Source organism: Triturus cristatus, chromosome 1_2 (genome assembly GCF_964204655.1).
Source record: "Triturus cristatus chromosome 1_2, aTriCri1.1, whole genome shotgun sequence".
NCBI lineage: Eukaryota > Metazoa > Chordata > Amphibia > Caudata > Salamandridae > Triturus > Triturus cristatus.
The window spans coordinates 327,900,145-327,915,163 of NC_140580.1; positions in this window are offsets into that span (position 1 = coordinate 327,900,145).

The window sequence follows — 15,019 nt, forward strand, 5'->3', positions numbered from 1 at the left end:
ATTGCACTCATATGGCACTTCAGCCACCTTGCCACGCTGCATACATCTTCTGCAACAGACACTGCTTGCACTTCATCAACGTGCAGGGTGTGTGTGATGCCAGTGGCTGCTTTACTGATATGTATGCAGTGTTCATAGGCAGTACGCATGACAGCTACATATTCCCGCTGGTCACCTCTTGCCCGGCGGCTGGCAGCTTAAGATTTTGGCAAGATGTTGCTTCTGGGCAGGTACTCAAGCACTAAACAAGTCTGATATGTATAAATGCTGTTTAAATATCCACAACTATTACACATGACTAATTTTCAGGACACACAAATGTCCCCAACAGCCACTGCATGTACCATTTTATTTATTGTGAACTCTACAGCTGTAAAAGGGACATGTACAATTATTTCCTAATTTTCCTCCTCAGGTGATGCTGCTTACGCACACTATCTTCTTCCCTTCACACAATATAGACATGCAATCACAGTATCTCATTGTATGTACTGTAGGGCACATAGTTGCACACAAACTATCGTTAGAATGTACTTTTGGTCTCTTAAAGTCGCGAATCAGATCTCTTGACCGTATGGGGGTTGCTTCTGTACTACCCTAAAGTTGTGTGCAAGATAATAGTACCCTCTTGAGTCTTGCACAACATTGTAGTTAGTACGTCAAGGCTTACACATACCTCTGAACCCTCACCAAGGTCTAAACCCAGGGAACAGGGGCCTTGTCCCATACAGAGGGCAGGGTATGCAGGTGTGAGACCAGCTGGTTGACACTTTTTTTTCACGCGCCACCTGTTGTGTCACGGCCTTTATGTGGTTTCACAGTCTGTTGTCAATGATGATTGATGGACATTTAACACTGTCGATAAATTCCATCCTGAGACTACTCTGTAAGCCATACATAATGTATGTAAATAAAAGCAGTTGTCAAGAGTGAAAAGATAGGCCATGCAACACATTTCTTGCATATGATAGTAATTAGTGTGGTAAAGTCTCAAAGGCCTCCATTGAGTTAGGGGAGTAAATGACACTGCATGTGTGAGATTTCCCTGATCAGTGGACATTTGAATATTTGTCTGCTACAATTGTCACGAGTCATCTCTACACATAGAGCGAGTGAGGATTGTCATTGTGTACAAGATGGAAACCTACAGGTATATGTGAAACAGATTAAATTAAAAATGGATGTCATCTTCTGAATTTTGGGTGAAACATACTACAAATAATCATGGTTTATATGTGGATTGCTGCCGGCAGACTGTGCTTTGGACAATGGCCCCAACTGACATGTGTTACATGGAGGCGACAGACAGTGATAAAAACGTATTGGTCCACTTACTGTACATTTTAGGGGAAACTAATAATCAAAACGTAGCAAACTACATCCTGTTACATTTTGAACTTATTGTCAATGTTGGTGACTTAATAGTTACGGTGCCGACCTAGTAAGGCTAGAAATGTTTAAACATTTAGTGGACATGATCTACTGTTTACCAACGTTGGATCTTGATGAGTAGCATGATGCTATAGTAACATACTACATATTCATTCAATCTCCATGTTGCATATATGATGTACTTGAAAAAAAAGAGGGGGGACAGGGAGCTGGATGTAGGTCCACTGGCTCGTGCTCTCGAAAGGTAGATAGTTTACTAAGGAGAGTCACTGTTCCTGAGTCACTGAGAATGGGGGAAGTCGTTTTAGAGAAAGGCGGAAAAAATTCAGAGACTTTTGCTTGATGCTCTCACACACCCCGAAGGATGTCATGCTTCATCATTGGGCAGTGTTCTTCTGTTGATCAAGTCGTATGGTGTGTCCGGGTCAGTGCCCAGTGAGCAGTGAAAGGTGAAATGTGAGTTAAAATGGCTAGAGGGTATCAAGGGTGAGTCAATTTTATTAGGTGAGATCCCTCTGTCATGATTAAAAAACAAAACGGTTATGTGCTGCTCAAGGGTAGTTATGGCCCTCAGTATCTGAAAGGATATAGTGCGTATTAATGAAAGTGAAATGTATACGGTCAGGTCAACATGTTTGCGCTTTGCTATGGTCTCAGGAGGAGATCCTTAGCGCTTCTTCAGGACCAAGAGGGAGCTGTAAAGGGATGGGAAAAAATCAATAAATGAGTATGGTGGCCTCATTAATTGTAGTAGTTCCACGGAGGAGACCTAAAGGTTGATCCAATCTATTATGTATAGGTAGAGAATTCCATGAGTCAAGTGAGAGCATGCTAATCATCACAATGGCTGTGTCGCCAGGCACAGGCACTCGCACCTACCCGACCTCTTGTTTGCACGAAGTACTTCATGCTAATAAAGTCTAATGTGCGTCTATTATTATATGTAACTGTCTCATGGATACTTCCAGGAAGGATGATAGATAATTGACAAGAAGTCAATGGCACTGTTTGAGATATAAATGGTGAACTAACACATTCTGTGTGTAATTTCCTGTACTTCACTTCTTTCGTTATTGTCATTGATATCTGGGACGATCGCGGAGTCTCTACCTGGTGTGCAGAGATTCCAATTCACATGTGGGGTGAAGGTCCTGCACTTGGGTGGACACTCCGCAATCGGACTGGAAACCAATGAAAACACACAGGAAGAGACATGCAGGAAATTACATACAGCAAGTTGAAGGCAGCCATTTTGTGTTCATTCTGTGACAATCTCACCCCGAACATCATCCTCCACCATCCTGCTGCTCTGTACATCTATCCTGCTCCCAACATGGCTGAGGGACTTGATGACAAGGCACCCCACTTCCGTGAGTCTGAATTAAATGTACTTACTGAGGGGGTGTTTTATAAGTACCCTCACAGCCAATTGAAGAATGCAGTGCATTTGCAAATCTGGCATGATATCACTGCACGCTGCAGTGCAGTGAGTGGGTACCAGAAGTGGGGCAAGATGTGTCACAAGTACTGGGAGGACCAGCGATGTTGGTCCCCGCATCGAGACCCAGGATATTCTGGGTATTTCCTCCCAGCCTCATTCATAATGGCCTCACATGGGCCCACTGTACAGGAGGGCCCTGAAGACAGCATGGACGACCATCCATGCTCAGCTGGGGGCCTTTGAGTAGTAGAGAACTGGTAAGCGCATGAACTGCATTATGTGTCCTGAAGTATGATGTGAGTGGTGAGAGAGATGTACCATCATGTGTTGTCACCTTTCACTTTATCTGACTAATGGTTGCAAAAATGATAAGGTCTATCAGTGGAATTATTGGAATGCTGTTTTCTAAAGAAATGCTGGGTCTTTTCAGAAGACAAATGGGTAGATTTTCATAACAATTGCAGATGAGGTTGATAAATACTGATTTGATTGAAAATGTATAAAGCAGTTGCGTACTCCAAACGTTGTGCCCCCTTACTAGGAAATATTACACCAAGCCCTGCAGAAATAGGAGAGACTATTTAAATTAGTTTAAAAAACAAGTCTTAAGTTTGTTCCAAAAAGTCAGTTCTGAGCTTTCCTGCCTCATGTCTAATGGAAGGGTATTCCAGAGCTTGGGGGCCAGAAGGCTAAAAGAGCTTCATGACCCATCCGTGATCTCTTCACCCTTGGACCTACTGCGAGCCCAGTTTCAGCAGATCTGAGGCACCTGCTAGGTCTATAGGGCTTGAAAAATGCCTAAAGATAATGGAGGCTTTGTTGTTTAAGATTTTATGGCAGGAGTAAAGACACTTGAAGGATACTCTTTTACTAATCGGGAGCCAGTGAAGTTTAGTTAGCGCTGGACCGAGAGAGGAGCATCTGGGGATGTTCAGCAACAAACGAAGAGTATACTGAGCTAAATTGAAAATGTATTTTTCTTAAATTAATTTCTTGACATTATGGTGCCGATTCCGATCCTGTAAAACCCGGGTACGAATGGTCGTACGGAGCGTATTCTCCGTACGACTCATACCCGGGAAATGCACCTTACAAACCAGCAAGTACGATTCGTACAGAAATACCATTTCCGTACGAATCGTAAAAAACTACGTGCGACGAAAATATACCCACAATTCCGATCTGGGACATCGCGTACGTGACGTCCAGACGGAGTCAGGCAGCGTTCTACGGACCAGCAAGTAGGATTCGCGCCTACGTCACTCCGCACGTATAATTTTTTAACGCCAGCGAAAAACTCCCGGGAAATTGAGGACGACGCGAACAAGGAGCAGCGGTACGCGACAGACAGCCATGGACCCCATCCTACGTGTCATCCCGGCCCTCCTAGCCTACGACCTGGTGCACCGAAACCGCCGCGCACGCCGCATAAGGTCAGAACAACACCCTGGGGCAAAGGGGGGGGCGAGGGGCAGGAAACATAACTTCTACCTAATAAAAAATATACCATATACTGGCCATACATCACCTCCAGGGTCTGGTCACTTCGGGGGGCGTGTCCACCAATCCCCGCGTACGCGTACCCGTCACCACTACAATGGTGGTACGGCCCATAACCTCGCCCTCAGAGCGTGGGTACGGCCCGTACAACCATTGTAGTGGTGATGTAGGGGTACCCGTGGTACGGGCCGTACCCACGCTCTGAGGGCGTGGGTACAGCCCGTACCACCATTGGACTGGTGATGCAGGGGTACACGCCAAACCCACGCCCTCAGTGCGTGGGTACGGCCCGTACCACGTGTGCCCCTACATAACCACTACAAAGGTGGTACGGGCCGTACCCACGCCCTCAGAGCGTGGGTACGGCCCGTACCACGCGTACCCCAACATCACCACTCCAATGGTGGTACGGGCCGTAACCAAGCCCTCAGAGCGGGGGTACGGACCGCATCACCCGTACCTCTAGGGCACCAGTACATTAGTGATACAAGGCGTACACATGCCACAAATGTTGGCTTAGGGCCTGGTGCAGCATATAACCAGTATATTGTGGTGTTTACATGGCCAGGACAGCAGTGTACAGCACCAAGGGTGCGGGTGGGTGGGTGGGTGTCTGCCAAGGAGTAACAGCAGTGGACATAGACATGTGAGGGGTGGGTGCCTATCACTCCCAGCAGTGGACAGAGACATGTGAGGGGTGGGTGCCTATCACTCCCAGCAGTGGACAGAGACATGTGAGGGGTGGGTGCCTAACACTCCCAGCAGTGGAAAGAGACATGTGAGGGGTGGGTGCAGAGGAATACCAGCAGTGGACAGAGACATGTGAGGGGTGGGTGCCTATCACTTCCAGCAGTGGACAGAGACATGGGGGTGGGTGCCTATCACTCTCAGCAGTGGACAGAGACATGTGAGGGGTGGGTGTAGAGGACTCCCGGCAGTGGACAGAGACATGTGAGAGGTGGGTGCCTATCACTCCCAGCAGTGGACAGAGACATGTGAGGGGTGGGTGCCTATCACTCCCAGCAGTGGACAGAGACATTTGAGGGGTGGGTGCAGAGGACTCCCGGCAGTGGACAGAGACATGTGAGAGGTGGGTGCCTATCACTCCCAGCAGTGGACAGAGACATGTGAGGGGTGGGTGCCTATCACTCCCAGCAGTGGACAGAGACATGTGAGGGGTGGGTGCAGAGGAATACCAGCAGTGGACAGAGACATGTGAGGGGTGGGTGCATATCACTCCCAGCAGTGGACAGAGACATGTGAGGGGTGGGTGCCTATCACTCCCAGCAGTGGACAGAGACATGTGAGGGGTGGGTGCATATCCCTCCCAGCAGTGGCCAGACATATGAGGGGTGGGTGCATATCCCTCCCAGCAGTGCCCAGACATATGAGGGGTGGGTGCATATCCCTCCCAGCAGTGCCCAGACATATGAGGGGTGGGTGCATATCCCTCCCAGCAGTGCCCAGACATATGAGGGGTGGGTCCATATCCCTCCCAGCAGTGCCCAGACATATGAGGGGTGGGTGCAGAGGACTACCAGCAGTGCCCAGACATGTGAGGTGTGGGTGCCTATCACTCCCAGCAGTGGACAGAGACATGTGAGGGGTGGGTGCCTATCACTCCCAGCAGTGGACAGAAACATGTGAGGGGTGGGTGCAGAGGACTCCCAGCAGTCGACAGAGACATGGGGGTGGGTGCCTATCACTCCCAGCAGTGGACAGAGACATGTGAGGGGTGGGTGCAGAGGAATACCAGCAGTGGACAGAGACATGTGAGGGGTGGGTGCAGAGGACTCCCAGCAGTGGACAGAGACATGTGAGGGGTGGGTGCCTATCACTCCCAGCAGTGGACAGAGACATGTGAGGGGTGGGTGCAGAGGACTCCCAGCAGTACACGTATGTGGACTACCAATGTGTACACGTACGTGTACGACCAGTGTGTACACCTACGTGTACTACCAGTGTGTACACGTACATGGACTACCAGTATGTACACGTACGTGTACGACCAGTGTGTACACGTACGTGTACGACCAGTGTGTACACCTACGTGTACTACCAGTGTGTACACGTACGTGTACGACCAGTGTGTACACATACGTGGACTACGGTCGTACACGTACGTGTACGAGCAGTGTGTACACGTAGGTGTACACACTGGTTGTACACATACGTGTACACACTGGTAGTCCACGTACATGTACACACTGGTTGTACACGTACATGTACACACTGGTAGTACACGTAGGTGTACACACTGGTCGTACACGTATGTGTATTACCAGTGTGTACACGTACGTGGACTACCAGTGTGTACACGTACGTGTACGACCAGTGTGTACACATACATGTACGACCAGTGTGTACACGTACGTGGACGACCAGTGTGTACATGTACGTGTACGACCAGTGTGTACACCTACGTGTACACACTGCTCGTACACATACATGTACGACCGTAGTCCACGTACCTGTACACACTGGTAGTACACGTATGTGTACACACTGGTCGTACACGTACGTGTACGGCCGTAGTCCATGTATGTGTACACACTGGTAGTCCACGTACGTGTACACACTGGTAGTACACGTACGTGTGTACGGTCCGTACACACACCCGTACTCCGGCGGGAACACCAATGTGATGATACGGACCGTTCACACGCCCTCAGAGCGTGTGTACGGTGCGTTTCACAGCTTACACAGGTGATAGGAGGCGCACACTAATGGAATGGAGGTGTCAGACTCGTGCACGGCTGTACATCAAGTCATAGTCATTGCAGTCCTACATGTGCAGGGCCTAGGTGTGTTAGGCAGTGATGTGGCACATGTCTCCTCATGTTTTAGCACAATAGATGTGTGATGACCTGTGTACACATGTCATGTGTGATGGGGCAGTATGTGGCACACTTCCCCTTCCCACTTTGCACATGTGTGCATGTAGTACAAATGTGTCAAGCACTGCATCACTGGTATGGCACAGTCACCAACACCCGCAAATGTCCCCTGATGCCAGGGACAGGGACACTAACACCTGACATCTAAGTACCAGCGTGTCCCGATGTGACTATGGGGCATATGTATCAACCGAATTTTTATTCGCAAACGCTGCGATTCGCAAAAAACAGCGTTTGCGATTAAAAATTCGCAAAACGGGATGTATGAGGCAAATCCTCATCGCAAATTTAAGGAATCGCTAATATAGCGATTTCTTAAGTTTGCGTAAGCATTTAAGAAATCGCAAATTCCGATTTCTTAAATGATATGTACCACGCACCAAAGCATTGCGACTAATTCTTAAGAAATCGCAAATTACCACCAACTTCTAGTTGGTGGTAATTTGCGATTTCTGTTAAAAATGCACTTTTTGTAATTTTACAAAGTGCCATGTGGCGCACATACATGCCCTTAGGGCATGTATGTGCACCATATGCACACACATGCTCATTTCAGGGGTGCCTCAGTGTGTCATCATGACACCCTTGCACCTTTGAAATTATTCTCAAATTGTGATTAGCAAATTGCGAATCGCAATTTGAGAATTACTTCCCATTCATTCCTATGGGTCTCCTGGCCCATAGAAATGAATGGGAAGGTATTCCTTAATTGCGATTTCGCAATTTGCTAATCGCAATTAAGGAATTTTAAGAAATCGCTAAAGTTTTGCGATTTTTTAAATACATCCCGTTTTGCAATTCTCAAATAGCGATTCTTTAAAAATCGCTATTTGAGAATCGCAAATGGAGATGTTGATACATATGCCCCTATGTCCTGTGTGTGTCATGTGTTCCCATGAGCTTGCTGTTGTTGTTCCGTCAACTGCATCTGCTGTTGCTGCATCCAACATGTGTCTGTGTGTAGATGGGCATGGCACACATATACGCACACCATGCCACATGTGGATTCACACGTTACGTGTGTCTGGATGCTTCAAAGATGATTTTATGACATGAGGACATATCTGCGCCGTATCCATGTCTGTGTTTTCGTTTTTCACGTGTACCCCTTCATCGCTATGTGTATGATCTGTACATTTCCAATGACATGTGACCTGTGCGTCTAGATTGCCGCCAGCAGTCTGTATGAGATGACATCCTTCAAATGCAGATATGTGATGTATGTCACTCCTGTGATGTCTCTGGCTGTTCACTTACACTGGCCCACAGCTAGTTTCGGGCCATGTCATGTAGAACTTGACTATCAACGGGTGTGGCTGGCTTGTCGTAGGAGTATCACCTGGCTGGCATACGTGTCCTGGATGTATAGCACAGACCTGACTCTGTATTTAGCAGATGTGTAGTAGCAGTTTAGCATGTGCTCAGTTCATTGACATTGATGTTGTTAGGTACTCACTCTTTGTTATTCCTTCCAATTTTCTGCAGGGCACCGCCTCTCCCCCGACCAATGCCAGACTTGGCTGCCATGAGGGAACGTGACTGCATAAGACGTTACCGCTTCTCGCAACAGTTGATTGAGAATTGACCGCAAAGCTTGAACAACACCTCCAACCGCGACACAGGTATCCTACTGCGCTGACCCCCAAGATGAAGGTGATGGCAGCCCTACATTTTTTTGCCACCGGTATGTTTCAATTCACCATAGCTGATGTGGGTGGCATGTCACAGACCATGTTCAGCCGTGTCCTGCATGATTTTTTAGAAGCCATGTTGGAGCACCTGGATGAATTCATCCATTTTCCAACTCGTGAGCAGTTGACAGGTGTCAAGGGTGAGTTCTATGCCCCGAGAGGGATGCCCCATGTCATAGGGTCTATTGATGGGACACATGTGGCTTTGGTACCACCACAGGCACAGGAGGTCGCCTATCGCAACCGTAAACATTACCACTCTATAAATGCCCTTGTGGTGTGACTTGCTAACATGCTGATTTCCCATGTCTGTGCACGTTTTCGAGGGTCAGCACACGATGCATACATCATGAGGCGTAGCAGGGTGCCAGAAATGATGCTGGGGCTGCACAACGAACGAGCATGTCTTGTTGGTGGGTATACTCTGTTTGTCCTTTGTTTCGCGCTATTTTTGTATCTTACAGCATCTCCTGACCCACTTCTTTACATGATGTTTCCATGTAGGGGACTCTGGCTATCCCAACATGCCATGGCTGATGACGCCCCTCCGCAACCCCAAAACAGCTGCAGATCACCGTTACAACAACGCACATGGGCAGACCAGGCGAGTGATTGAGAGGATGTTTGGCCTCCTGAAGAGCAGATTCCGGTGCCTTCACAAGACAGGCGGGTCTCTCCCATATGCACCGGTGAAGGCCTGCAAGATCTTCCTCGTGTGCTGCATGCTGCACAACATGGCAGTGGAGAAGGCTGTGCCACTCATCCTGGATCCGGATGAGCAGGAACATCCACCCGTGGAGGATGAAGGACTTGGTCACGAAGCAAGTGACGATGAGGAGGAGGAGGACGACGACATCCGGAGTCAGCTCATACGCAACTTCTTCTCATAATGGTGAGTCCATGGGTCTGAGTGTGCACGCCTGGAGCCTTGTGTGGCATGTGTTGCAATGTGTGTGTCCAGCTGGCTGTATGCTAAGTGACTTAGATGTGTGTTCAGATGTGTCCCTCGTGTGATGATGTCCTTCCACACATTTTAGCTTAGACACTCAATTTTAATATAGCATGGTGACACACTTATTCCTGTAGAGTAAATGACCATGCATGCGGATGACAATCTCTTCTCTGACTTCTTGTGTGTCTGTCATCCCCAGGTAGTTTCGCATGCTGTCTGCTCGTGTCATCATTGGCCTCCCGCTATTCCTCATGAGTATTGCAACGTGTGCTGAATCAGCGTCCCATGCACGGACATGGGGAAAAGTCTATTTGGTTAAGGATTGCTGCACGGCATTTTGGTGTTGGTAGGTGTTTGTAATGTGTGGGCACTGCTCCTGTGCATGTTGTGTTACTATACATACATGTTGACTCACCATGGGGCACATGACATGTTGCATGACTCCCATGTATTGATAGTCACCCTTCGTAGCAGTCATCTGTGATGAGACAGTGGATTCTGATGAAGGCATCAATGTGTGTACAACTTCCCTCTGAAACATACGGGATGCTACGGGTGGACATAGTGTGGGACATCCCCATTAGAGGATAAATGGGGAATTGCAGCCCCACCATGTGCAGCAGGGGGTGTTTGGCTCACACCCTTCACTTGTGTGCCACTTCAATGGATTTACAGCATCTGTGTTGTGAAGGGGGTGTCCAGTGTAGGTCCCACATGTTCTGCAAAATGACCTGTGAGTCTGTTCATATTGATGCATTTCCCTAGGTGTGAACCTGAGTAATAAAGGTGTACCTCACCCTCCAAGGTGCCTCATCTCTGTAAATGCTGGTCTCTTGCCACTTTGCATGCGGCATCTCTGGCATAGTTGTCAAAGATTAGGCATATAAGTCTATGTGTAGTTTAGCAACATGCATGCAGTTCTTCATGGATTTGAATATCCATTGTGCATGATGTCCATGGTTGTGTATGTATTTGGACATGTTGGTTGCCACAACAGACCGTCAACACCTGCTGAGGGTGTGTATCTTGTGCGCAGCTCGTCCTTCAGTTTAATGATCCGGTGTCAGTCATCTTTGGGGATTGTGCATCCATTGTCTCTGGGTGTGCCATGGGAAACCGGGCACTCCTACTTTACATACGCCTGTTGCAGTAGTCCTTTCTGACATCCTTGTCTTTGTGTGCAACTAGTGGCATAGTTTCCAGGTCATGCCGCCTGCTGCTGCAGCCCCTGCAGCGAGGGCACAGAGAGTTTACAGATTAGGCAACACACACACCTCAAAGATGCTCCTCCCTTCCTCCCACACCCATTCATTTGGCTGGCATCAGCTTGTCTGTGCCACTGTTGCGCCCACGCGGTGCCAAAGGCTGGACCGTCAGCGCATGCAACGTGCACATTGCACGAACCTCATGTCCTTACATGACCCACATCACACTACAGTCTGATGTTGCAGCCACCCTTCAAGCATTGTCCATCCAAGGAGCTACCGCCTGCTCTCAGGCATACCCTAGGAGCACACACGACACCTTTGCATGATGATTCTGCAACTCCAACTGCCTACACAGCGCTGCCCCGCCTTCCAGGCCCTGTCACACCAACAAGGTAATGTCCCTCCTACTCCCCACCGGCTCCGTAAACCAGCCAGGCCATGGGAGTGGGACTCAAGCATTCAGCATGTAGTATAGTGGCATAATCTGGCACATGACCCAGGTATCATCTCTCAGCGTGTCAATCCTCAATGTGTCCAGGTCTCCCTCACCGGCATCACATGCACACAGCACCTCTTCATCAGCTCGTATGCCATTGACAGCCAGGTGCTCCTCACCCTCACCAAAGACCCAGCCATTGGCAGTTCCAACATTCAAGAAGCCATGAGATCCATTGATGGATGGCTGAACATCAGCCACCTGAGGCTGAACTTGTACAGGACTGAGGTAATCATCTGAGGATTGTCCCCTTACAGGTGGGTCAACTGCTTGTGTCCCACCCGCAAGAGCCCTGCACATGCACCCAGTGGCCACGCACACAAGATGGTGTGCATCATGGATTTGTCACTTACATTTGCCATGCTAATCACCAGCATCTGTACCTCAGGGTGCAACACCCTCTGCATGATGCACATGATCCACAGATAGATCCACTCCAGGGAAAGACAGACCATGCCCCAGGAACACGACACCAGCCGTGTCAACTACTGCCCCGCCCTCTACGGAGCAAGTACATCCTAACACCCGGAAAACCAGTCCACATCCAGTCTGCATGTGCACACCTCAGCTTCAACATCCTGCGCCCCAGCCACATAACCGTCCACCAGAGATAGCTGCAATGATCTCACTGTGTGCTGCAGGATGACCTTCAGACTCCTCACCCACACTCAGGAGGCAGGCCACAACCCCAGACCCCACATCAACCTTGGCCGTCTGTCATCCGAGACCCCGTTGTGCCAACTCCGTGCATCCAACCTTGCCCTGGCCACCATTCTTCACATCCACCGTACTCCAGCATGCTGGACATAGTTCTCCCACCTGGCAAGACATACCTGCTACTCCCTCCCCGGCAACATCCACATGAGCCATGACCTCTACGCCTTCAGGATACTCTTCCCAATTGGTCTGTCCGCACAGGAATGCATGCCCCCCCTCAGCATCTTGAGGCCATCACGGGTGAGTATTGTGCTCCATGTCTGTATACTATGATACATTCTGACCCATGTGGGTCCTGTCCCAGACTCAGATTCCAGGGTATGGATGGGTGGAGTTAGTTCAACACTCATGCATAGTTTGACATTTCCCCACACGTAGGTTGTGTACTCATGCAAAATGAATGCAACATGTAATTGTAGAAAAAGAGATTTATTCTCGGTGGGGGGCCTGTTTAGTGTGGACAAATAGGTGCTATACAGTGTGCATGGAATCCAAAGTTCACAGGGGGAGAGGGCATCCTTGTCAGTTGGAGTCATCAGAGTCCAGACCACAGTGTTGGTCATCATTGGTCAGACTGTGACCATGTGGCAGAGAATGTCATTGGATGAGGTGCTGCTGCTGCGCCAGAGGGCCAGGTGCCAGGCCACGTGACCTGGGAGATGTGGATCGTCCGCTGCCTCTCACGGTCTTTTCCGTGGATGACCCACCTTCCTTGCGGGACCCTCAGATGCAGGCCTTGACGATGCTTGGGACGCTCCGTCGGATGAATCCTCCTCCTCCTCCCTCCCTGTGGCTGGTGCTGGTCTTCGCCTGGTGGCACAGGGAGGGTTGCCCATGTTGTCAGCGATCCGACGGAGTGAACGGCTTATGTCCGTTTGCACCGCCAGGAGCTCAGCCAGTCTTGCCTCCATCCGTCCTTGGTGTTGTTGTTGACTGGCGTGTTGCTCGGCCTGCTGGTTCTTAATCTCGTTGAGGGTTCCCACTACCTGGCTGATGCCCCTGGTGTCACGCCGGTATGTCTCCAAGATGTGGCGTATGTGTGACATACCGGTTCCCTCGGCTGGCTGGTCAGGTTCGCGCCTCCGCCTGCCTCCACTCCCACCACCCCTGCCCACACAAGCCTGGCCTGCCGTTGTGGGCACATCGGGTCTACTGGACCCCTGAGGGATGGCATTTGCAGGGTTGTCTGCCTCCTCCTGGGTGGCCGGAGAACCTTGTCCCTCCAGGTCAGACTGGCTCAGTTGTTCTGTGCGGGCAGGGCTTCTGGGTGTCTCCTCGGATGTGGCAAGAATGGGGGTGGTGGTTGGCACAGATGTACCTGACGCAGGTGCTGCAGGGGCTGGGGCACCAGAGGGTCCAGGTTGGTTGCGGTCATCCACAGAGTACTGAGAGTCGTCGCTGCCGGTGGGATCATCTTCCTGCCAAGCCTGGGCCTGTGATTGTTCCCCCCCCAGTGGTGGGGGGAGATCCATGACGTTGACTTGTGTGTGAGAGAGAGACAATGTTAATGCTGTTTCATGCGACATGCATGTTTCATACATGTTCTGGTTGCCACAGTTACTCCAGGTAGTTGTATGTGCCTAGTATTCACATCAATGTTCACTTGTGGATGGGTATGTTGCAGGGGACAGATTGAAAGGTTATCCAGGGTCTTTGACGTGTCGCATTTGGCCTTGGATGCTTTTTTTGGCTGAGGCTTGATCTTGTTGTGTCACATGTCCATTGTGAGAGTGTGTGACTCCCTTGGCTGCCCCGGGGGTGTGTGCTTGTGTGAGGGGTGAGTGATCATCACCCAGTCAACAGATCTGGGTTTGATCCATCACCGTTGCTCACTTTGCCACTGGATTCAAGCAAGCCTGGCTGAAGACGGCTGAAATGCCATAAACCGGTCCTAGGAAGCTTGTTTCTGGTCCAGGGAAGGCATGGCTTGGCACTTCGGGCTGGACTGTTCCCATGAGGCACAGGGTCAGACTGATTTGCATATGGCCATGTCTGCACTGGGGTGGCAGAGTGGGCTAAAGAACGGTGATGGATCAAACCCAGATCTGTTGACTGGGTGTGAGTGTTTGATTGGTTCTGATGCTCCGTCCATCACCACCCCCTTTTGTACCGCTTTGTTCGCCATAAGTTGGCAGGGTATGCTCAGACGTGAGTCCCTTGCTCACTTTGCCACTGGATTCAAGCAAGCCTGGCTGAAGGCGGCTGAAATGCCAGAAACCGGTCCTAGGAAGCTTGTTTCTGGTCCAGGAAAGGCATGGCTTGGCAGTTCGGGCTGGACTGTTCCCATGAGGCACAGGGTCAGACTGATTTGCATATGGCCATGTCTGAACTGGGGTGGCAGAGTGGGCTAAAGAACGGTGATGGATCAAACCCAGATCTGTTGACTGGGTGTGAGTGTTTGATTGGTTCTGATGCTCCGTCCATCACCACCCCCTTTTGTACCGCTTTGTTCGCCATAAGTTGGCAGGGTATGCTCAGACGTGAGTCCCTTGCTCACTTTGCCACTGGATTCAAGCTAGCCTGGCTGAAGACGGCTGAAATGCCAGAAACCGGTCCTAGGAAGCTTGTTTCTGGTCCAGGGAAGGCATGGCTTGGCAGTTCGGGCTGGACTGTTCTCATGAGGCACAGAGTCAGACTGATTTGCATATGGCCATGTCTGAACTGGGGTGGCATAGTGGGCTAAAGAACGGTGATGGATCAAACCCAGATCTGTTGACTGGGTGTG